Source organism: Lactuca serriola, chromosome 5, assembly GCF_051521515.1.
Source record: "Lactuca serriola cultivar US96UC23 chromosome 5, Lser_US96UC23_V15, whole genome shotgun sequence".
Lineage (NCBI taxonomy): Eukaryota > Viridiplantae > Streptophyta > Magnoliopsida > Asterales > Asteraceae > Lactuca > Lactuca serriola.
The window spans coordinates 301585279-301611469 of record NC_136412.1 but is presented as its reverse complement, the minus strand read 5'-3'; positions in this window follow the sequence as shown (position 1 = coordinate 301611469).

The window sequence follows — 26191 nt, the reverse complement described above, 5'->3', positions numbered from 1 at the left end:
ATTGTCTACCCTAACAGAAGAATAAGTTTTTAGCTCATGGTTGCAGTAAACATAAAATCAAAAACGAAATCAAAGTATGTAAACATGATTCAAATCAAAAAGTTACTAAGAATAAACCAAAATTGTCTTGATTCTCTTCACAATTGAATGTAGGGTTGATTCTTCAGTTCCTCACGACCTAGCAGCACTTCCAATCGTTTCTTAGCCTCCTAGGGTTTCTCTCCATGCATGATATCGATCTGAAAGTCCCTTTATATAGATTTTCACAAAACAGAGGCTACTCGGCGAGTCCAGTGACCTACTCGCCGAGTACATCACTTAAAACCCGTGCACGGCAAGTCAGCGCGTCCAGAATCGTGAAACTTCTGACCAACTCGGCGAGTAATCGACCCTACTCGCCGAGTACGTTTCGAATCAGCATTTTCTCAAAACACGAAAGTCGTCCGAAATTGTGTCTACTTTTCAGAACATTTTGAATCTCGTCAATCGGAGTTACGGTTCATGAGATATGGTCAAAACACTGACGAGGGGTCAAGTTGTCCATCAACATCCTTCTTTCTTCAAAATCCAAGATCCAAGCCTCCAATTGCTAGTTCCGCTTCATTTTCCACCCGAGCATGTAATTGTTGCTGAAAAATGAAATTATAAACTAATTAAGCACCTTTTGTTCATTAAATGAGACAACAACAACATAAAGTATTAAGATAATGCATGAATTATATGACTAAATATGCTCATATCAAAATACCCCACACTTGACTTTTGCTTGCCCCCAAGCAAAACTGAATTTTAGTACACTAATAGTACATAAGACAACTCCAATCGAACCCAGCCATTATGCCAAGACCGCAACGCATGCATTTGTGTCTAAAATTTTTCCTAAGGACCCCCATACTCCAAATACTCACAATCCTCATAAACATTCGCCCACTTTTTCCGAACAATGCTCATTTTATGCATCCCTCCGAATCCATCCTCAGAAAACCTCTTAACCTCAAGGTATTTTTGGTTGAGCAACCCAAGCATACATAATCTAGACAATTACAATATATGATACCACATTGGAGCTCTTTGGAATTCTTCACTTCGTTGACATTTGATCTTTAATTTCTTTGAATTCACCACCTTGTTGTTTGATTTTTGGTATCTCCAACTTTTTGAATTTCTTTGGAATTTTTGATCTTCTAATTTCATATTTTAACTTTGATGCTCCAAAAATTCTTTAACTTTTCTTGTAATTCTCTCTCTCTTTTTTTAACATGTAACTCACTTTTTTCTCACTCAAAACCTACATGCTTAAGCAAGGGCGCTCAACCTCAACCTTTATTGGCTAAAGATAATAATTTTCCTGGATACATTTCTGGTACACGATGCTAAACATATTGCATCCCTCAAACTAAGCGAGGTTGTGTTTTTGTCCCATGATTTCACTAGAATAAGGAAGCCACAAATGCACTAGAACGTATATAGGCTCAACTAAACATTTGGGTCTTATGCAATTATCAAATATAATACTAGCATGAACCCTAATTGCTTTTACCAAAATTTTCTAATTTAGCCCTAGCAATTTTATGCAAAATTGAAGAAAATTAACTAAAATTTCAGGATTTTCGAATTTTAACTAAAATTTTAACTAATATAACCAACCCCTACCCCACACTTAATTTTTGCAATGTCCTCATTGCATATTATGCATGATAAAGAACAATAAAAATAAGAAGAGAATTGGAACAAACTCCCCTGGGATAGTAGTTGCGAGGTTGAACTTCTTCATTTAAAGCTCCATCTTCAGCTGACTTTAGACATAGGAATAGCTCATCCATGCATTGGGTGTCATTCATCTCGTGTGGTACAGTCCATATAAATGTCATCAAATCTTCAGCTCAAAAGTAAGAAGAATGAGCGACTCGTCGAGTAAGTATGTAGACTCGCCGAGTTGAAGCGTAAATGGCAGAAGAATCGTGAATTTTCACATGGACTCGGCGAGTCCATAAGATGCACTCGGCGAGTACACCGTTGTGTGACAAAAATTTTATTCTGCCCAAGTCCGTTGCTGATGTATGGGGGCTATATAAACCAATAATTTCCCTCATTTTTCTTCATGGAATAAACACTCTATAACCCTTCTATCAATTGGACTCATAGCTTGACTCAAAACTTCGTTTCCTCTCTCGCCTAGACTCGATTTCTCGCTTCGTCAGCCTTGACTCTAGACCCTCACATGCATCCTTACACTCAAACTGAAAAGATCAAAAACAAAAACCAAGTAATAAAAAAACATTAAAATAAAAAAAATCCTAAATTATCCTTAAACACTAGAAGTTTATAAAGAAAAAGAAAAGCAAACTCTAATGACGGGTTGCCTCCCGCAAGCGCTTCTTTTTGTGCGAGTCTTTAGCTGGACTCCCAACTTAATAAACTTCCAATAAACTCAATTCCAATCCATCCGTTGCATTGAATATTTTCTTTGGTGGACCAATTTGTAAAATTTGGCTATTTGCTTCTAAAATTGGCCAAACAAGCTTGAATACATATAACCCAAGAATATTAACAAAGGTTGGAACCGGTTGGATACTAATCAGAAATGGATCGTGCTTCAGAACTTTCTCCAAAGTTGGAGTCGTCACCCCATGCTTTGAAACACAAACCGGAAGAACAGGGGACCATGTCATGGTAATGGTCAAACCACAACTTGGTTCCTGCAATTCAGCTTGTTCTTGTTCTTCGTCTGACCTCTCTGCTAGCAATCTTTCTAGCTCCTCCAAGTCTCTTTCTGGATTAAATTCTTCATCTTGTAACTCAGATGTCCCTTCTGTGTTGGGCAAGATGTTATCTAACCATCTTCCAAATTTCTTCAAATCTTCATCTGAGTCATACTCCTCATCTCTTTGCTCAATTTCCTGTACTACTTCCTCAAGAAAAGCATCAAAAGCATCGAGATTTGGAAAATACATAATGAAATAAAAAAATAAAAATTAAAATTAAACTATATAAAAAAATCAATAAAATAAAAATGATAACAATTAGCAAATAAAATTAACTATTTAAAACCGTTCCCCGGCAGCGGCGCCAAAAACTTGATGTGTGTAAAACCAACTAGTTTTAATCCTACTAACTTAGACACAAAATAAACACATGAAAGGCAGTGTACCTATCGATTAGTAATATAGTTCAAGCAAGTAGGGTATCGAACACAGGGAACGGTAAACAATTAAAATAAATGCTAATATTATCTAAATAAAACAAATAACAAAAAGGGGGTTTTCTCTAGTTTTACAAGACTAGAAACTTAATTAGAATAACCAACACACAAATTAACTAACTAGCAACTAAAACAATTAATTACCAACTAAATTCAATAGTAAAGAGGACTTCTGTTTAGGTACGACTCATTTGTTCCCATGGATTATTTTAATGTATCAGATTAATTCTTCATTGGCTACTGATTAAGATAATTAGGTTCACGTTCGCTATTCCTAATTCTTAGAAAACAAATTAACTCAAGCAATGGCCAGTTGTCTAAATTAACGGGTTTCCTAGATTATTGATTCGGGTTAAGTAAGACTTGTAATGGTTAAATAAATTGACCCTTCAATTAACCTATTGCTGATGTTCATCAAACAATCTCAGACATTAACTTACCTATCTTCTAGTTAATTCTAGTTTCACATTCGTTATTCCTAGACATACAACTATGTGGTCACAATAAATCATATGAAATTAATAACTAAGAGATGTTCATACAACTTAATTACTAATTTATTAACAGAAGAATAGTTATTGTCAACACATAAGGTTCTTTAACAAGCTTAACAAAACATAATTACCAATTAAAAATAATCCTACTCAAATAATCAATCCATGTTCACAAAATTGTCTACCCTAACAGAAGAATAAGTTTTTAGCTCATGGTTGCAGTAAACATAAAATCAAAAACGAAATCAAAGTATGTAAACATGATTCAAATCAAAAAGTTACTAAGAATAAACCAAAATTTTCTTGATTCTCTTCACAATTGAATGTAGGGTTGATTCTTCAGTTCCTTACGACCTAGCAGCACTTCCAATCGTTTCTTAGCCTCCTAGGGTTTCTCTCCATGCATGATATCGATCTGAAAGTCCCTTTATATAGATTTTCACAAAACAGAGGCTACTCGGCGAGTCCAGTGACCTACTCGCCGAGTACATCACTTAAAACCCGTGCACGGCAAGTCAGCGCGTCCAGAATCGCGAAACTTCTGACCAACTCGGCGAGTAATCGACCCTACTCGCCGAGTACGTTTCGAATCAGCATTTTCTCAAAACACGAAAGTCGTCCGAAATTGTGTCTAATTTTCAGAACATTTTGAATCTCGTCAATCGGGGTTACGGTTCATGAGATATGGCCAAAACACTGACGAGGGGTCAAGCTGTCCAGCAACATCCTTCTTTCTTCAAAATCCAAGATCCAAGCCTCCAATTGCTAGTTCCGCTTCATTTTCCACCCGAGCATGTAATTGTTGCTGAAAAATGAAATTATAAACTAATTAAGCACCTTTTGTTCATTAAATGAGAGAACAACAACATAAAGTATTAAGATAATGCATGAATTATATGACTAAATATGCTCATATCAGTCAACTACGGTCAGATTCTATGGGATGACATCCTGCAGTAAATTCCCAAGGAAAGCCCAAGAGAAAGCCCTGCGGAACTCACCTTTGCAAGATTCTGGTCTTTATGCATCTCCGATCTTCATGTTGATGCAGGACTGAGCGTGGGCAACGATAGCGATCTCTTCATCACCAATGATCTTAAAAGGTACAACCCCTCTAAAGATCAATCTCTTTTTGGACCTATTAGACGATTACCAGTCCACATATTGTCTTCACTTGGACTTGAAACCAACGATGTCACAGATCACTTAGAGGCTATGGAAGGTATTAACCCATACCTTCCTACCCCGCCTCTACCAAGTCAAAACATAAAGACCACAATAGCACCCATCAACCCTGATAGTACCGCAGCCCTATCCTCTACTACACTATCAAACTTGCCTTTATCACAAAGAGTCAAGAAGGTTGCCTCAGCTAACCAAGGCCCCCGCAACATCTCTAAGAAACATGGAACCCCAAAGAAAAAGGATACTTCCAAGAACCCGGAACCATTCAAGAAAAGAAAACTCAAACCAATTATGCATTCTAATGACGAATCAGATGATGATTCTGAGGATGCACAACCCATTGCTATAACATCCCGGAATAGCAAGGGTAAAGTTGAAGGGGCTAAAAGAGTAAAATGGGAAGGAGCGACTCGGCGAGTCCACGAGTGGACTCGGCGAGTAGGGTCGCGAATCTAGTCGCGTGTTAAATGACCAACTCGGCGACTAGCATGGGTGGACTCGGCGAGTTGGTGTTGAGTGGAGAAAACCCTAAATCCAGAAGCCCTAATTTCGTGAGGAAACCCCATTGTTGAGTGAATTAGAGCTTGGAGAAGGTGCTTTAAGCTTGAAGATTGGAGGCTTGTATCAGGAAGCTTGAGGGAAACAGCAATCTACAGTTGGTTGGGCTCATTCCAAGGGTAAGGAACCATTTCCTTAAGCTATTTTCTTCATGGGTTCATGTGTGGTGGTTGGTATTGCATCTAAAGTGAGATAGAAGCTTGGATCTGAGGATGCTACTTCAGATCTGAGCTTGTGATGGTCCTTTATGTCATAAAGTCCCTGTTGATGAGTGTTTGAAGGAGCTAATTTGTCCCAAACCCTAGCCCTAGGGTGTAAAGTGCCTAGATCTCCTTAGATTCATGTAAAGTTTGCCACTTTACGTGATGGATGGCCTTGGGAAGGGTAGATCTATGGTTTGGATCATCTACATGGCTTGGAAAGCCTCTGTATGGATTCAGACCCGGTGGTACTCGGCGAGTCACATGGGTGGACTCGGCGAGTTGCTTGAAGTTAGGCTGGGACTCGACGAGTTGGAAGAACAACTCGGCGAGTTGGATGAAGATGGCATGGAACTCGACAAGTTGGAAGAACAACTCGGCGAGTAGGTTGAAGATAGCCTTAGACTCGACGAGTCTGTTCTTGGACTCGGCGAGTCTTGTCGAAGAGTCCCAATCTTTTCTGGTTGAGCCGTGAATCGGTGAGTCAAGGGGATGACTCAGTGAGTTGTGTGTGAGTGGACTCATAGTTGTTGAACTCGGCGAGTCTCGGGGTGGCTCGGCGAGTTGAGTCACGGTTTGGGGAATTTCTGAGCATGGGGACTCGGCGAGTCATCGGGTTGACTCGGCGAGTAGAGTCAGTCAGGGGTTGACTTTGACCAAGGGTTGACCAGTGGTTTCCAAGGGCATTTTGGTAATTTTTGGATATTGTTTTGAGTTTAGTGCTTTGGTGGTTGTCCAGTGGTGGAGATCGTATCAGTGATCGGAGCAGCTTGGGTTATCTGTTCAGTCGGCAGTTTCGAGGTGAGTTATCCTCACTATATCAACAGGGTCTAAGGCACCAAGGCCGGCCCTTATCGGATTGAGATCCGGGTATTTGTTGTTATGTTATTGCTTTGATATGTTGCATCCTGGTAGCTAGGATGGTATATGTTAGAGACCAGGTTGAGATAGGTATCCCGAGATGTAGGGTGATGCTATGCTAGTGACCGGTTAGGTCGGTATCCTGGTTAGGATGATGATATGTTATGTGATCTGTTTGATCAACTTGTTGACTGTGAATTGCTATATGATTGTATGTTTATGTGCACATGGTTGTTTGGACTGGAGTTGGGTTGAGTCGGGTCCTGCTTTGTGCTGTAGACCAAGATACCCAGGGCAGACCGGTTGCCCCGAAGGCCCAGCGAGCGGTCCTGATAGGCTATAGGCCCCAAGAGGGTGGACTAGACGTTTCGAGGCTCGGAGAGTGGACCAGGCCGACTGAAGGCCCGGTGCGGGCGGACCAGTCATACTATAGACTCAGAGAGTGGACCAGGTGGATTGAAGGCCCGGTGCAGGCGGACCAATCACACTGCAGACTCGATGTATGTGGTTAGATTCAGAGAGTGGACCAGGTGGATTGAAGGCCCGGTGTGGGCGGACCAATCACACTGTAGACTCGAGGTATATGGCTAGACTCGGAGGGTGGACCAGGTGGACTGTTCGCCGGTGCGGTGGACCAGTCCCACAGTAGACCCGAAGTGCATTGTTGTTCTATGATCGGATATGTTATGGCATGTTATGCGTGTATGGTATATGTGGTTGGTATTTTGGGGATATCTCACTAAGCTTTCGGGATTACAGTTGTGGTTTAATGTTTTTCAGGTTCTTCAGGAGACCATGGCAAGGCGAAGGTGTGATCGTACCGCTCCTCGTGTTTATATTGTGATGAGATTCTGGGAATACTTAAAATAAATTGTATTGAAAACCTTTTTGTAATAACTTTAATGGAATCGGGTTGTTTTCAAAAAATTTAAATTGGTTGAAATTTTTGGTCGTTACAAGTTGGTATCAGAGCCTTGGTTTGAGTGAATTGGAGGAACACTCGTGTGACTCCAGTCTCAAATCGAGGAGAGTTTTCAAAAGAGTATTTAAAATGGTTTTCAAAATGAGTAAAGGAGGACGCGGAGGTACGATCAACCAGAGCCAGTAGGTAACCCCAAAATACCATATATGATATTTGTTTTTAGCTTTATTAGAACAGCATGCTAGTGCTAGGCTAGGGATCTTCAGGATTTCATGATAATGTTGCCTGATTTGTGATGCATGTAGCCTAGGGTTTCCTTGTGAGAGATTTACAGTGTTCCTCTAATTGTGGGGGTTGAGCGTTGTTATGCATGTTTTCACTAGGGTGTTGTGGTAGTACTTCATACAAATATGGGTAGGTGTGGAAGGTAGTATGGGCCCGTACTACTGAAAGCACAGGACCCATACGCATATCAGGGAAACCATGACCTCTAGGGTTGGGTTGAGAGAGTTGGTTCCCGAGATAGTGGGAAGTGTCTGAGATTTTGTGTGCTGTTTTTCAGTATGGAGATTCTGAGGCATGCTGGGAGTGGATCCGGATCAGGATCGGGAGCAGGAGTGGGAGTTCCGGGCGGGTCAGTACCGCCCGAGGTTATTGATCAGATGAGCACGTGCGAGTTGGATGCGAGGATTCATGAGATCCTACGTGATGAGATTGCTGAGTTGTTTCGGGCTGAGTTGCCGGAGCTGTTTGGGTCGATCAAGACCGCCATGGTTGAGTATTTTGATGAACGCTATGCAGCTCTCACAGAGACGGCTGCTGCGGCGGCTACAGCAGCTATAGCAGCGGCAGGGGGAGGAGCTGGTCGGGGCTTTTAGTATCGGGACTTCGATAATACGAAGCCTCCCACCTTCGATGGAGTTTAGGACCCGATTGTTGCTATGAGGTGGTTATCAGACGTGGAGGGGTGTTTCTTCACGTGTTCATGCCCTGCTGAGTAGAGGGTGAGGTGTGCTCTGAACCTATTGAGGCTCGGGGCGAAGGATTGGTGGAGATTGACCACGGGGTCATATTCGGATGCGCAGAGGGTTACGGTTTCATGGGATCAGTTTAGGGAGATATTCAGCACTCGCTATGTTCCACGAGTTGAGAGGGAGAGATTGGCTCAGGAGTTCCTTGAGCTGAAGCAGGATTCGGAGTCAGTGACTGAGATCACCAGGATGTTCATTGAGAGGGCGATGTTCTGCCCTGAGTTCGCTTCGGAGCAGGCTCAGATGTCTCGATATCTGAGGATGCTCAATAGGGATATCATACAGTTTGTGTCTACGCAGAGGTGCGAGACCTTGTTGGAGTTGCAGGAGGCCGCCAGGCGGCGCGAGTTAGTGATTGAGTTGCAAATGCGTGAGTTGAGGCAGGCTCCAGTGCAGTTGCAGCCAGCGCCAAAACGGTCAAAGACCGTTGATTCTAGAGTGGGGGATTTGAGTAGCCACACTTGTGGGAAGTGTGGGAGGAGTCACACCGGAGTTTGTAGGTCCGGTGGTGCATGCCGCAAGTGCGGAAAGGAGGGGCACTATGCGAGGGATTGTCGGCAGTCAGCGCCGGTTCGGGATTTGAGGATTTGTTACCATTGTCATCAGGTTGGACATTTGAGGGTCAACTGTCCACAGCTCGGTGCAGGACCGGTGCAGGCTCCAGCACCGGCCACTTTGAGGATCATGGGTGGAGGTCAGGGTGGAGCGGAGCCCCCAAAGGCTCAGGGTCGTGCTTTTCAGCTTACAGCAGAGGAGGTCAGAGCAGTGTCGGATGCAGCTGCGGGTATGTTTCTTTCTTGTTGTCTTGTTATCTTGCGATTATTGTGGAGTATTGTTTATGTGCTAGTATCTTTGTGTGGTTTTCGGTGTGGTATTCGTTGTTCTTGAGATTTGTGGTATGATTATGGGTTAGTGATGGGAATTTTGTTGGTTATCATTCATGGGGTTGTTAGTGGGAATTTGGTGTTGGTGTGAATGTCGGGTAGCATCTGCCTTCTGAGGAGTGGTTAGCTGCAGATTGAGTTTCTTTCGAGCGGGAGGATCAGTGTGGAAATGTGATTTTGTGAAGGTTGCTAGTGCTAGTGGGAAATCAGTCCGTGTGTAAGTGTGGTGTTGTGCAGGGTTGTTTTGGGAGGTCGATGATAGCGACCAGTGGTTGATAGTCAATGCCCTAAGTGGGGGAGAATTGGAAAATTCTCCGGATGATCGATGAGTATGTGAGATTGTTAAGCTGTCTGGGATTCAGCAGTGTTCTGTCAGCCAAGAGTGTAGGCTGGCATGAGTAAATGGCAGGCATGCGGGGCGGAATACAGACCAAAAGTACTTATTTGCGGAGGGTCTGGGATCAGGCCGGGATTGAGTTGTGTGATGGAGATAGAGTTCGGAACCCCTAGAGGGCTAGAACGGTATGCATGGGAAGATTTCCCGGAGTGATAGCTCGGAATGATGAATGCTAGTTGAACAATCCGGATAGACTGAAGGCCGGTAGGCGTACCAGTCATGCCGAAGGCTCGGAGAACGGTCCAGCTAAATTGAAGGCAATGAGAGCGGTCCAGATTGGCTGAAGGTTCTGAGAGTGGTCCAGATTGGCTGAAGGCCTGGTGAGGCGGTCCAGTCATGCTGAAGACTCTTCAGGTATTGTTGGATCAGTTCGAGGATATGGTTTGTGTATGTTGCGGTGTGATAGCATGTGAAGGTCTGGCCCCGGGTAGTAATCTTGATTAGTTGAGATAATGCATGGGCTTGAGAGTCCCTGTGATCAGAGTCAGAGCATGAGTGTTGGATGGATAGCGGTTACGCTATGAAGGAGTGGTGTAGCGTTGGACGAGCACCGTGGCACGTGTCGGAGTGACAAGGCGGCCAAGTGGATTCCTTGGTAAAGGAATGAGAGAGGAGTGTAACTCCAAGAGGGAGTGCAAGTTCACGGAAGTGAAAGCGGCAGATCAGAGTTATGATTAGGGTGATCCGAGTATGGTCATTGAGCAGCATGTTTGCGGCAGTGGAACGGAATCACATCCGGTTTGGGATGTCAGCTGAGGTCGCGGAAGGAATTTCGCGGGTGTAGAGCCAAGAGGCTCGGAAGGGATGCAGGGAGGGAGTCTCGGGCTCTCAGTGTGATTCTGATCAGAGAATTGTGTATGTAGTGGTGGTTCATCCTGGGGGATGTTTGGAGTTGTCATCAGTGTATCAGGTTTTCCAACCTGAGGGTGCTAGAGCTAGTTCATCATGTGTATGTGATTGCAAGAGGAGAAATCATGGGAGTTGCTCTGAAGAATGTGTCTTTCTGTCAGCAGAATGACTAGAGTTGGACTCGGATCGAGAATCCGGTGGTGCATGGTTATTTCTGGCCCATATGGGTCGAGTGATGGTTGTGATTTGGAGTAGTGTTGCATCATGAGTAGTACTCAGTTGTTAAGTGGAGTTATCATAGGGTAAAGCCGGTGGCCGGCTTGAGACGGTGGTCAGGACACCGCAAGAAAGGAGAAAGTGAGTTCTGGTTGCGATGGTTGCGCGTTAAGGAGCCTGGCCCGGTTAATGCTAGGTGGTGCATTGCGAAAGTGGTTCTAGAGATGAATTGTTGCAGGCTTCGAGGACGAAGCCTAATGTAAGTGGGGGAGAATTGTAACATCCCGGAATAGCAAGGGTAAAGTTGAAGGGGCTAAAAGAGTAAAATGGGAAGGAGCGACTCGGCGAGTCCACGAGTGGACTCGGCGAGTAGGGTCGCGACTCTAGTCGCGTGTTAAATGACCAACTCGGCGAGTAGCATGGGTGGACTCGGCGAGTTGGTGCTGAGTGGAGAAAACCCTAAATCCGGAGGTTGAGCCCTATATAAAGAACATTATGTCTCCTCCCCAGCCTCCTTATCATCCCTTAAGTTCCAGAAGCCCTAATTTCGTGAGGAAACCCCATTGTTGAGTGAATTAGAGCTTGGAGAAGGTGCTTTAAGCTTGAAGATTGGAGGCTTGTATCAGGAAGCTTGGGGGAAACAACAATCTACAGTTGGTTGGGCTCATTCCAAGGGTAAGGAACCATTTCCTTAAGCTATTTTCTTCATGGGTTCATGTATGGTGGTTGGTATGGCATCTAAAGTGAGATAGAAGCTTGGATCTGAGGATGCTACTTCAGATCTGAGCTTATGATGGTCCTTTATGTCATAAAGTCCCTGTTGATGAGTGTTTGAAGGAGCTAATTTGTCCCAAACCCTAGCCCTAGGGTGTAAAGTGCCTAGATCTCCTTGGATTCACGTAAAGTTTGCCACTTTACGTGATGGATGGCCTTAGGAAGGGTAGATCTATGGTTTGGATCATCTGCATGGCTTGGAAAGCCTCTGTATGGATTCAGACCCGGTGGTACTCGGCGAGTCACATGGGTGGACTCGGCGAGTTGCTTGAAGTTAGGCTGGGACTCGACGAGTTGGATGAAGATGGCCTGGAACTCGACGAGTTGGAAGAACAACTCGGCAAGTAGGTTGAAGATATCCTTAGACTCGATGAGTCTGTTCTTGGACTCGACGAGTCTTGTCGAAGAGTCCCAATCTTTTCTGGTTGAGCCGTGAATCGGTGAGTCAAGGGGATGACTCGGTGAGTTGTGTGTGAGTGGACTCATAGTTGTTGAACTCGGCGAGTCTCGGGGTGGCTCGGCGAGTTGAGTCGCGGTTTGGGGATTTTCTGAGCATGGGGACTCGGCGAGTCATCGGGTTGACTCGGCGAGTAGAGTCAGTCAGGGGTTAACTTTGACCAAGGGTTTACCAGTGGTTTCCAGGGGCATTTTGGTAATTGTTGGATATTGTTTTGAGTTTAGTGCTTTGGTGGTTGTCCAGTGGTGGAGATCGTATCAGTGATCGGAGCAGCTTGGGTTATCTGTTCAGTCGGCAGTTTCGAGGTGAGTTATCCTCACTATATCAACAGGGTCTAAGGCACCAAGGCCGGTCCTTATCAGATTGAGATCTGGGTATTTGTTGTTATGTTATTGCTTTGATATGTTGCATCCTAGTAGCTAGGATGGTATATGTTAGAAACCTGGTTGAGATAGGTATCCCGAGATGTAGGGTGATGCTATGCTAGTGACCGGTTAGGTCGGTATCCTGGTTAGGATGGTGATATGTTATGTGATCTGTTTGATCGGCTTGTTGACTGTGAATTGCTATATGATTGTATGTTCATGTGCACATGGTTGTTTGGACTGGGTGGGTCCTGCTTTGTGATGTAGTCCTGATACCCGGGGCGGACCGGTTGTCCCGAAGGCCCAGCGAGCAGTCCGGATTGGCTGTAGGCCCCAAGAGGGCGGACCAGACGTGCCGAGGCTCGGAGAGTGGACCAGGCCAAATGAAGGCCCGGTGCGGGCGGACCAGTCATACTATAGACTCGGAGAGTGGACCAGGTGGATTGAAGGCCCAATGCGGGCGGACCAATCACACTGCAGACTCGATGTATGTGATTACATTCGGAGAGTGGACTAGGTGGATTGAAGGCCCGATGCGGGCAGACCAATCACACTGTAGACTCGAGGTATATGGCTAGACTCGGAGGGTGGACCAGGTGGACTGTTGGCCGGTGCGGCGGACCAGTCCCACAGTAGACCCAAAGTGTATCGTTGTTCTGTGATCGGATATGTTATGGCATGTTATGCGTGTATGGTATATGTGGTTGGTATTTTGGGGATATCTCACTAAGCTTTCGGGCTTACAGTTGTGGTTTAATGTTTTTCAGGTTCTTCAGGAGACCGTGGCAAGGCGAAGGCATGATCGTACCGCTCCTCGTGTTTATATTGTGATGAGATTCTGGGAATACTTAAAATAAATTGTATTGAAAACCTTTTTGTAATAACTTTAATGGAATCGGGTTGTTTTCAAAAATTTTAAATTGGTTGAAATTTTTGGTCGTTACAATTGCAATCCTCAAGAAAAGAAAAACCAAATCCATAGACCAAATGCATGCCCGGACAGATACCGCGGCCTCTCAAAAGGCTCTGGTAGTCCTTAGGGTGGCCGCAGACCCATTCAATGCAACCATCGAATTCTACTCAGACACAGAACATGTGTCTGTTTCACCTACTCGTGGAGACTCACCCCCAACTCACTCCCAAGGGGATGGAACTGGTTCTCGCCCTAAGGTCTCCAGGGCTTCCCATCTACATTTCTTTACACTTGAGGAGTTGAACTCCATCCTTTTTTCTGTCACGCATAAACTTCAAACACCTTTCCAACCACATGGCAATTCTTCCGCCCTTGCCAGAACTAAGTCGAGGCTAGACTTGACCACGAGTCAAGGAGACCGAGGAAGATCAGGAAATCCTACTCCACTTCGATCCTTTCCAGGTGGTTTAGGCATGGTGAGCACAATGGTGCAAGGATCCGTGGACCCGAGGGACACCTCGGTGCGTTATCAAGGAATTGACGATATTGATCTCAATGATTCATGGAGTACATACAAGCCAAGTAATGAAGCTGAAGCAAAGAAATATGCCACTTTTCGTAGGGCATTTCAAGGAAGGAAGGACCAACAAACCAAGCATCTTCAACAAAAACAGCTGGAAATTCAATCGGTGGCAAAGTATTGGGCAGACGCAATTAACAACGCTCATACCGTAACCACAATTTTGAAAGTTCAGGAGTGGTTGTCCATGATGGCTGAAAAGATCCTCAATGCTCCTACCACTTCTGGTGGTGAAAATCAATCAAAGCCTCCTCCAACTCCAAGTGTTAGAGACTCTCAAGAAGATGGTACTGCAATCGAAGTTAGCTCTGCCCCCACATTCGGCCTTGATGACTTCGATCTCAATGAGGTAAATCAACCTGCTCATTCTGATGATGATTTAATGATCTTTGATGAAGAAGAAGCCTCGAGTGGTTCTCAACACTCAAACTCCAAGCCTAAAGGGAAAAAGAAGAAAAAGAAGAATATTGTCTCGTGAAAAGAATTTTTGAATCTTCAAGCAAAAGTAGATCAGATTCTTGCCGCTGTCAAGCCCACACAAGCGCAACCTGAAGACTTTCCCGGATCGCAGTCTCTAATTGAAAGAATAGAAAGATTGGAAACTCGTGAACCACTGGCTGCTGAGCGAATTTCTCTAAAAGTCGAAATGGGAATTCGTTCTTTGTACACAAGTCGTAAGGCTGACCATAAACAATTTATGACTACTACGGAGCGACTCATCTCTGAAGTATCTGCAATCAAGGTAGAACTTCAAGCAGTCATTGATGATCAGTCGACTCACTCGAAGAAGCTGATAGAGGAAACTCATATTGCCTATGATTCCACTATCTCGGTCCTCCAATCTACAATCATTGGTCATCGACGCTCTCTATCTTCAAACTTTCATGGTCCTGAGATCATTCAACTTACCAGGGAGATTCATCGACTACTAACAACAATATTCCAAACAATCAGCAATTGGCTGATACCCTCAAGGCTCAATTCAACATTGTGAGTAATAAAATCGATGGTCTTTGGCAATGGCTTGAGGAATCCCCAGCTTTGCATTCCTCAAGAGAGGGAAGTGATGAAGACCATCATTCCAACAATTCCAACAACATCTCTCAACAACATCAAACTCCTCCACAACATCAGTCACCACCGCAAAAAGAAATCATTCAAGAATCAAATTCCAAGCAACCGAAGACTCCTCCCCACTTCAAAGACCTAGCATCCAACATGTCATCCGAACACTCAACTGACTCTCCCACTACAAAACATAAGAAAGAAGACTTGAAAGCAGCCAAGTTTGCTGAACTAATCTGGAGAGAAAATGGATTCGACATCACCATGTGTAACATCCCGAGTTTAGGAGTGCACGTTCAGGGTTCAAAGTGTAAATGTGAAAGGGCAACTCGACGAGTCCATGGGTGGACTCAGCGAGTAAGGTCGCGGTTCTGGTCGCGTGTTAAGTGGCCAACTCGACGAGTCGGAGGCTGGACTCGGCGAGTTGGTGCTGAGTGGACAAAAACCTAATTTTGGAGGATGAGACCAATTTAAAGGACATTATACCCTCTCCCCAGCCTCTCTACCCTCTCTTGAAGTCCAGAAACCCTAGAATCGTGTATAACCCCCATTGAGGAAGAATTAGAGCTTGGGAAGAGAACTTGAGAAGAAGAAGGTTGAAGATTAAGAGGCTAGCATCTGGATATTATTGTAGATCAGGGATCTACTCCTCCTTTGGATCATTTCTGAGGTAACAATCTGTTACCTTGAGTTTCCTTCTTCTTGATTTTTTTCTTAGTTGATATTTTGGGGATTATGGCTTGGGTGAATTCAATTGCAAGTTTAGAAGCTAGATATGAAGTTGAAACTTCAGATCCAAGATGGTAATGATCCTATTTGTTGTAAAGGTGCTGCCCAAGAATGGTTGATGAAGCCCTGTTGTCCCAAACCCAAACCCTAGAGTGTAAAATGCCTAGATCTACTTGGATTCACGTAAAGTTTGCCACTTTACGTGATGAATGGGTTGTAGAAGGGTAGATCTATGGTTTGGATCATCTGCATGGCCTGGAAAGCTTCTATATAGATTAAGATATAGGGGTACTCGGCGAGTCACAAAGGTGTACTCGGCGAGTTGCTTGAAGATGGGCAGGAACTCGACGAGTTGGAAGAACAACTCGGCGAGTTGGTTGAAGATAGCCTTGGGCTCGGTGAGTCTGGTCGTGAGGTCCTAACCTTCTTCTAGTTGAGCCGTGAATCGGTGAGTCAAGGGAGGACTCGGTGAGTTGAGTGCGAGGAGACTCAGAGTTGTTGGACTCGGCGAGTCTCGGGGTGACTCGGCGAGTTGAGTCGCGGATTGGGGAAGTTCTGAGCATGGGGACTCGACGAGTCATCGGGTTGACTTGGCGAGTAGAGTCAGTCAGGAGGTTGACTTTGACTTTGACCAAGGGTTGACCAGTTGACTTCCAAGGGCATTTTGGTAATTGTTGGCATTTGTTTTGAGTTCAGTGTTGGTGTTGGCTAGTGGTGGAGATCGTGTCAGTGGTCGGAGCATCTTGGTCTTATCTTTTAGTCGGTAGTTGCGAGGTGAGTTATCCTCACTATATCGACAGGGTCTATGGCACCAAGGTCGGCCCTTTATCGGATTGTAATCCGGATATCGTTGTTATGTTATTGCTTGCTATGTCTGCATCCTGGTAGTTAGGATGGTATATGTTAAATACCTGGCTAAGGTCGGTATCCTGGTATATAGGATGATGTTATGCTAGTGACCGGTTAGGTCGGTATCCTGGTTAGGATGATGTTATGCTATGTGATCTGCTAGATTAGTTTGATTGGATGTGAATTGTTATATGATTGAATGTTTATGTGCACATGGTTGTTGGATTGGGGTTGGGTTGAGGCGGGTCCTGCTTTGTGTTGTAGGCCAACATACCTAGGGCGGACCGGTTATCCCGAAGGCCCAGTGAGCGGTCTGGATAGGCTGTAGGCCCCAAGAGGTTGGACCAGACGTGTCGAGGCTCGGAGAGTGGGACAGGCCATCTGAAGGCCCAGTGCGGGCGGACCAGTCATACTGTAGACTCAGAGAGTGGACCAGGTGGATTGAAGGCTCGGTGCGGGCGGACCAATCACACTGTAGACTCGATGTATATGGTTAGACTAGGAGGGTGGACCCGGTGGACTGAAGGCTGGTGCGGCGAACCAGTCACACAGCAGACCCGAAGTGCATGGCTGTTTTGTGTTCTATTATGATATGGCATGTTGTGCGTGTATGGTATATGTGGTTGGTATTTTGGGGGGGAGGGGTATCTCACTAAGCTTTCGGGCTTACAGTTGTGGTTTAATGTTTTTCAGGTTCTTCAGGAGACCGTGGCAAGGCCAAGGCGTGATCGTACCACTCCTCATGATTGTGTTTTATGATGTGGTTCTGGGAAGACTCTGATAATAATTGTATTGAAAACCTTTTTGTAATAACTTTATGAAAATGGGTTGTTTTTGAAAAGTTTAAATTGATTGAAATTTTTAGACCGTTACAAGTTGGTATCAGAGTCTTGGTTTGAGTGAATAGGAGGAACATTCGTGTGAATCCAGTCTCAAATCAAGGAGAGTTTTCAAAAGAGAATTTAAAATGGTTTTCAAAATGAGTAAAGGAGGACGCGGGGGTACGATCAGTCGGAGCCAGTAAGTAACCCCAAAATACCATACATGATATTGTTTTTGAGCTTTGATAGAACAGCATGCTAGTACTAGGCTAGGGATCTTCAGGATATCATGTTAATGTTGCCTGATTTATGATGCCTGCTAGCCTAGGGTCTCTTCCGTGTGAGATTTCCAGTGTTCCTCTAGGAGTGAGGGTTGAGTGCTGGTTATGTTTGTTCTTCACTAGGGTGTTGTAGTGATACTTGATACTAATATAGGTAGGTGTGGAAGGTAGTATGGGCCTGTACTACTGAAAGCACAGGACCCATATGCGTAGCAAAGAAACCATGACCTCTAGGGTTGGGTTGGGAGTTGGTTCCCGGATTTGTGGGAAGTATCTGAGATCTTGTGGTGTTTTTCAGTTTGGTGGTTACGAGGCATGCTGGGAGCGGATCCGGGTTAGGATCGGTAGCAAGAGAGGGCGGTCAGGGTGGATTAGTACCGCCCGAGGTTATTGGTCATATGAGCACAGACGAGTTGGATGCTAGGATTCGTGAGATCTTGCATGATAAGGTTGTTGCATTGTTCCGGACCGAGTTTCTGGAGCTGTTTGGGTCGATCAAGACCGCCATGGTTGAGTATTTTGATGAGCGCTATGCGGCTCTCACAGAGACGGCTGCCGCGGCGACTACAACGGCTGTAGCAGCGACAGGGGGAGGAGTCGGTCGAGGTTTTCAGTATCGGGACTTCGATAATACGAAGCCCCCTACCTTCGATGGAGTTCAAGACCCGATTGTTTCTATGAGATGGTTGTCGGACGTGGAGGGGTGTTTCTTCACGTGTTCATGTCCTGCTGATCAGAGGTTGAGGTGTGCTCTGAACCTGTTGAGGCTCGAGGCGAAGGATTAGTGGAGATTGACCACGGGGTCATATTCGGATGTGCAGAGGGCTGCGGTTTCTTGGGATCAGTTCTGGGAGATGTTTAGCACTCGTTATGTTCCGCGGGTTGAGAGAGAGAGAGAGAGAGAGGTTGGCTCAGGATTTCCTGGAGCTGAAGCAGGATTCGGAGTCGGTGACGAAGATCACCAGGATGTTCACTGAGAGGGCGATGTTTTGCCTTGAGTTTGCTTCGGAGCAGGCTCAGATGTCCCGATATCTAAGTATACTCAAGAGGGATATCAGGCAGTTTGTGTCTACGCAGAGGTGCGATACCTTTGTTGGAGTTGCAGGAGGCCGCCAGGCGGCGTGAGTTGGAGATTGAGTTGCAGTTGCGAGAGTAGAGGCAGACCCCGGTGCAGTCGCAGCTGGCGCCGAAATGGTCCAAGACCGTTGATTCTAGGTTGGGAGATCAAAGCAGCCACACTTGTAGGAAGTGTTGGAAGGGTCACACCGGAGTTTGTAGGTCCGGTGGTGCATGCCGCAAGTGCGGAAAGGAGAGGCACTATGCGAGGGATTGTCGGCAGACAGCCCCGGTTCGGGATTTGAGGATTTGTTAACATTGCCATCAGGTTGGACACTTGAGGGTCAACTGTCCACAGCTTGCTGCAGGACTGGTGTAGGCTCCAGCACCGGCCACTTTGAGAATTACGGGTGGAGGTCAGGGTGGAGCGGAGCCCCCAAGGGCTCAGGGTCGTGCTTTTCAACTTACAGCAGAGGAGGTCAAAGCAGTGCCGGATGCAACTGCTGGTATGTTTCTTTCTTGATGTCTTGTTATTTGGTGATTATTGTGGAGTATTGTTTATTTTCTAGTCTCGCTGTGTGATTTTTGGTATTGTATTCGTTGTTCCTTGAGGGTTGTTGTATAGTTATGGGTTTGGTGTTGGAAATTTCGTTGGTTATCATTCATGAGGATTATTAGTGGGAATCTGGATTTTTGTCTGAATGTCGGGTAGCATCTACAGTCTGAGGAGTGGTTAGCTGAAGATCGGGTTTCTTTTGAGCCCGGGATGATCAGTGTTGGTATGTAAATTTGTGAAGATTGCTCGTTCTGGTGGGAATCAGTTCGCGTGTAAGGGTTTGTGTTGTGTAGGGTTGTCGAGGGAGGTCGGTGATGGCGACCGGTGGTTGATAGTCAGTGCTCTAAGCGGGGGAGAATTGGAGAATTCTCCGGAAGATTGATAAGCGTGAGAGGTTGTTTAGCTGTTGGGATTCAACAGTGATTATGTCAGCCGAGCGTAGGCTAGTATGAGCAAATGTCAGACAGGCGGGGCGGGATGCAGACCAAGGATGATTGATTGTGGAAGGCCTGGGATCAGGCCGGGTTTGAGTATGTAGGGTGGAGATAGAGTTTGGAACCCCTAGAGGGCTAGAACAGTATGCATGGGAGAGTTTTCTGGAGGGATAACGCGGGATGATGAATGCTAGATGAGCGGTCCGGATGGACTAAAGGCCGATGCGCGTACCAGTCAGGCCGAAGGCTCGGAGAATGGTCCAGGCAGGCTGAAGGCCCTGGAGGGCGGTCCAGACCTATTGAAGGTTCTGAGAGTGGTCCAGATGGGCTGAAGGCCTGGTAAGGCGGTCCAGTCATGTTGAAGACTCTGCATGTGTTGATAGATTTGTATGAGGATATGGAGTGAGTATGTCGCAATGTAATAGCATTAGAAGGTCTGGCCCCGGATATTAATCACGGATAGTGGAGGTAGTGCATGGACTCGAGAGTCACTGCGAGTGGATTTAGAGTATGTGTGGCGCTTGGGATAGCGGTTATGTTATAAGGAAATAGTGTAGTAGTGGGTGAGCACCGTGGCACTTATGGTAGTGTTAAGGCAGCCAAGTGGTTTTCCTTGGTAAGGAAAGGGAAAGAAATGTAGCTCCGAGAGGGACTATAAGTTCACGAAAGTGAAAGCAGTAGTGCGGAGTTATGATTGGGGTGTTCCAATTATGGTCATTGAGCAGCGTGTTTGCGGCGGTGGTATGGAATCACATCCGGATTGGATGTCTGTTGAGGTAATGGAAGGAATTCCGAGGGTGTAGAGCCAAGAGGCTCGAAAGGGATGCAGGGATGGAGTCTTGGATTCCCAGCTTGATTTTTGATCAAGGAATTGTGTATGTAGTAGTAATTCATCCTGGGGGATGTTAGGAGGTGTCGTCAGTGTATCGGGTCTTCCCAAACCGAGGATGCTAGAGCCAGTTCCGCATGTGTATGTGATTGCGAAGGAGAACTCATGGGAGTTGCTCTGAAGCTGAAGGATGTGTCATCCTGTCAGCATGGGGTGGATAAGTTGGACTCAGATCGGGATCCCGGTGGTTCACGGTGGCCGGCTTGAGGTCGGTGGTTCACGAGTGAAGTATCATGGAGTGGTACTTGACTGTTAAGTGTGGTTATCTGAGGATGAGGTCGGTGGCCGGCTTGAGGCGGTGGCCAGAACGCCGCAAGGGGAGAGTTGGGTTTTGGTGGTTGTGTTTTGAGGAACCTGGTCTGGTTAATGCCAGGAGGTGCATTGCGAGAGTAATTCGGAAGTTGTGTTGCCGCAGGCTTCGAGTACGAAGCCTAATTTAAGTGGGGGAGAATTGTAACATCCCGAGTTCAGGAGTGCAAGTTCAGGGTTCAAAGTGTAAATGTGAAAGGGCAACTCGACGAGTCCATGGGTGGACTCGGCGAGTAGGGTCGCGATTCTGGTCGCGTGTTAAGTGGCCAACTCTACGAGTCGGAGGCTGGACTCGGCGAGTTGGTGCTGAGTGGAGAAAACCCTAATTTCGGAGGATGAGCCCTATTTAAAGGACATTATACCCTCTCCCCAGCCTCTCTACCCTCTCTTGAAGTCCAGAAACCCTAGAATCGTGTATAACCCCTATTGAGGAAGAATTAGAGCTTGGGAAGAGAACTTGAGAATAAGAAGGTTGAAGATTAAGAGGCTAGCATCTGGATATTATTGTAGATCAGGGATCTACTCCTCCTTTGGCTCATTTCTGAGGTAACAATCTGTTACCTTGAGTTTCCTTCTTCTTGATTTGTTCTTAGTTGCTATTTTGGGGATTATGGTTTTGGTGAATTCAATTGCAAGTTTAGAAGCTAGATATGAAGTTGAAACATCAGATTCAAGCTGGTAATGATCCTATTTGTTGTAAAGGTGCTGCCCAAGAATGGTTGATGAAGCCCTTTTGTCCCAAACCCAAACCCAAACCCTAGATTGTAAAATGCCTAGATCTACTTGGATTCACGTAAAGTTTGCCACTTTACGTGATGGATGGGTTGTAGAAGGGTAGATCTATGGTTTGGATCATCTGCATGGCCTGGAAAGCTTCTGTTGGATTAAGATCTAAGGGTACTCGGCGAGTCACAAAGGTGTACTCGGCGAGTTGCTTGAAGATGGGCAGGAACTCGACGAGTTGGAAGAACAACTCGGCGAGTTGGTTGAAGATAGCCTTGGACTCGGCGAGTCTGTTCTTGGACTCGACTAGTCTGGTCATGAGGTCCTAACCTTCTTCTGGTTGAGCCGTGAATCGGTGAGTCAAGGGAGGACTCGGTGAGTTGAGTGCGAGGAGACTCAGAGTTGTTGGACTCGGCGAGTCTCGGGGTGACTCGGCGAGTAGAGTCGCGGATTGGGGAAGTTCTGAGCATGGGGACTCGACGAGTCATCGGGTTGACTCGGCGAGTAGAGTCAGTCAGGAGGTTGACTTTGACTTAGACCAAGGGTTGACCAGTTGACTTCCAGGGCTATTTTGGTAATTGTTGGCATTTGTTTTGAGTTCAGTGTTGGTGTTGGCTAGTGGTGGAGATCGTGTCAGTGGTCGGAGCATCTTGGTCTTATCTTTCAGTCGGCAGTTGCGAGGTGAGTTATCCTCACTATATCGATAGGGTCTATGACACCAAGGTCGGCCCTTTATCAGATTGTAATCCAGGTATCGTTGTTATGTTATTGCTTGCTATGTTTGCATCCTGGTAGTTAGGATGGTATATGTTAGAGACCTGGCTAAGGTCGGTATCCTAGTATATAGGATGATGCTATGCTAGTGACCGGTTAGGTTGGTATCCTGGTTAGGGTGATGTTATGCTATGTGATCTGCTAGATCAGTTTGATTGGATGTGAATTGTTATATGATTGAATGTTTATGTGCACATTGTTGTTGGATTGGGGTTGGGTTGAGGCGGGTCCTGCTTTGTGTTGTAGGCCAACATACCCAGGGCGGACCGGTTATCCTGAAGGCCCAGCGAGCGGTCTAGATAGGCTGTAGGCCTAAAGAGGGCGGACCAGACGTGTCGAGGCTCGAAGAGTGGGCCAGGCCGACTGAAGGCCTAGTGCGGGCGGACCAGTCATACTGTAGACTCAGAGAGTGGACCAGGTGGATTGAAGGCCCGGTACGGGCGGACCAATCACACTGTAGACTCGATGTATATGGTTAGACTCGGAGGGTGGACCAGGTGGACTGAAGGCCGGTGTGGCGGACCAGTCACACAGCAGACCCGAAATGCATGGCTGTTCTGTGTTCTGTTATGATATGGCATGTTGTGCGTGTATGGTATATGTGGTTGGTATTTTTTGGGGGGGGGGGGTATCTCACTAAGCTTTCGGGCTTACAGTTGTGGTTTAATGTTTTTCAGGTTCTTCAGGAGACCGTGGCAAGGAAAAGGCGTGATCGTACCGCTCCTCATGATTGTGTTTTATGATATGGTTCTAGGAAGACTCTGATAATAATTGTATTGAAAACCTTTTTGTAATAACTTTATGAAAATGGGTTGTTTTTGAAAAGTTTAAATTGATTGAAATTTTTAGACCGTTACACCATGGATGAATCCTTAGTCAATTCTTGGATCAATCCGCACCGCAAACTATTAGATGATAACTACAAACCCTACCTTACCTTTGTTGAACCTCCATCTGATGGTTACTGGGGTGTTCCAATATCCCCCAATGCAAAATACTTTACCATATTTGAGCAATTTGACCGCAGTTTACCTGATCATAAGAGACTGCCCATGGAATTTGAAAGACTCAATCGATTCCATGCTAAACATGCTTCCTCAATAGAGAAAATCTGGTCCAATGATAGACCATCCGCAGTCAAGAACTTCAAGCTCCAAAAATTCATGAGAGTTGACTTCATCCAATATACTCTCACAAGAAGGAATCAGGACTACGTCCGCACCCAAGCTGACATCCAATGCATGAATCCGGAAGAAGTCTTCCTGCTAGCAAAGGTGTTCCAAAACAAAGCAGAAAAGTGTCCGAATATGAAGATAGCATTTAAAAGGGTGAACACATTCTTAAGGGAAACTGTATGTGACTTCGCAAAGATTGATGTAGACATTCACCATGCCCTTACTAAGAAGTTCGATCTACCACCTCTAGAACCCGCACCGATGTTGACTGAAGGATATCAAGAGAGATCTCTGGGTGCAACAAACTTCCCAGATCTTGGAGTCATTTTCAAAAGGAAACTCAATGAAACCAAATATTTCATTCCTATGATTGCCATGAATCGTCTCACAAGGAAGCAACTTGAAGTTTGTCGAACCGCAGTTCAAAAGTCCAAACACACAACTGGCGAAGTTAGGTTCTAAATTTTAAGGAGAATCACCTGGGTAGAGAATGTAAGAAAGTTTTGGTGGATTCTAATCAAGTTCCTAAAACTTGATAACTGAAGTCAAGTTGAAGAGGTCACTTAGGGGGAAATTGTTGAATCATAAAAGTGACCCTCTTAAACTTGACCTACCGCAGCCTTTCAAGATCCGCAGTCAAGTCAGTTCAGCTACCGCATCCGAAGTCATCATCATCCACAGTTCACTATCTAGTCTTCTTAGTTTAGCTTTTTATATGTTTTATTTAGAACACTCTCTTTTATCCAGTATGCCTTACATGGCTACGTTTAGATAGTTGAACAAGTGTAATCGTTAAGCCTCTATATATAGGACTTAATGTTTCTTATTTCAAAGATAATCAGATAACACTTCGCTTCTCATATCTTACATTATTTCTCTCATCTCCCTTACTCGTAAAGATCACTATATCTGAATATATTCTCTCTTCGGAGCAAGTCATTCTTGACTTAATCACTAAGTTTGATCTCACTTACTAACTTGGTCTGAATGTATTCCTTGTTAAGAATCAACTTATGCGTATACTTGATATAACACCTGCTGTCATTTATATTTCCTTACATTTCCGCACCTAACTCTCTAATTATCTAACTCTAACTTATTATTATTGTTGAGCTTTTAGATCCTTTTGAGATAAACTATTCCGCAACTATACTTGTTCTAACGTTTGTTCAAGTGTGTCTCAAGTTTTTCTCTCAACACAAACGCATTCAAAATTTCAGGGACCAACTTCGCCTGTCGTCAAAAGGTCTACCTTTGTTGCAGATTTTGGCGAAAGGCTTAAAAGCTTATGTGATCAACTGGTTACAGCTGGGGCTCCGGTGGACATTTCCGATCAATTACATTGATTTATGTATGGTTTGGGTCCATCTTCTGAGAATTTTTCCACCTCTGTGCGCACCTCTCAACAGACACCGATTTTCAGGGACCTTCTTGCCCAAGCAGAAAGTCACAAAATGTTTCTCAAATCCCTTCATGGATCTGCCTCACCGCCAATAGCCTTTATAGCAGACACTACTCCCCACTTACCCTCCTCTCCAAGTCGTAACCGTTCCCGGTCTCGTGGTGGTATCAGTGGTGGTCGTGGTAGAGGCCGACGCCCCCCTCACTTCCAACTTTGTCGGAAAAACGGGCACTATGCCAACCAATTCCCAAATATTTTTCAATTTGCTGCTAAGGCGGTGTCCCCTGATGTTGATCTTACCAGGGCTTTTCAAGAACAATGTTGTGTTTCCTTATCTGCTCCTGATTGGTAAGTTGACTCTGGGGCTACCGACCACATGACGACTTCTCCCGAGAGTGTTACTTCTACCACACCGCATATTGGACAAGCCTCTGTTACATTGGGAAATGGTAATAAACTTCCCGTATCACATATTGGTTATGCTACGGTTACGCCAAATATCAAATTAATATATGTTTTAGTGGTGCTGTCTATCGAAAAGAAATCTTCTATCAATTAGTAAACTAACTGTTGATAATCCTTTAGATGTCTTGTTTTTGCAACTGTGCTTTTATGTTTAGTACCACCAGTCAAGGCAAGTCCTAGCCTAAGGAAGATGTGAAAATGGCCTGTATGTTTTATGCTTTGGGCCTCAAGCTCTTGTTGCTACCTCTCAATTAAAGGCATCTTTCAACTTTGGAATTTGCGGTTGGGTCATGTATCACATGACACTAAGGTCCCGTTTGAAAGTTGCTTAGTGAGAAAGTACTGACTGAGAAATGTCTGTCTGAGTAAGAAAGTCTGACTGAGTAAGAAACCATGTTGTTTGATTCTACATCTGACTGGATGTGCTAACCGATAAAAAATGACCATTTTGCCCTCATACTTTTTCCAAACCAACATCCTAACACATAAATATTCATAACTTTATCAACATATATGTATGACCATTTTGCCCTCATATATGTATGTGGTATTCCTTAAAAACAAAAAAATTGATGCAATTCTCAAAGCCAAATCAACAAAAAAATCAACATATAAGAAAGTGGCTTTCTTTTTACTTTTTACATATTCCTTTAGAGTTCAACAATAAAATCACTTAAAATAAACAACATTCAGGAGCAATCATCAACATATCGGCAAAATTACAGAGAAGTTCAAACACGAACATAACAATTGAACAACAAAATTATGCAGAAAT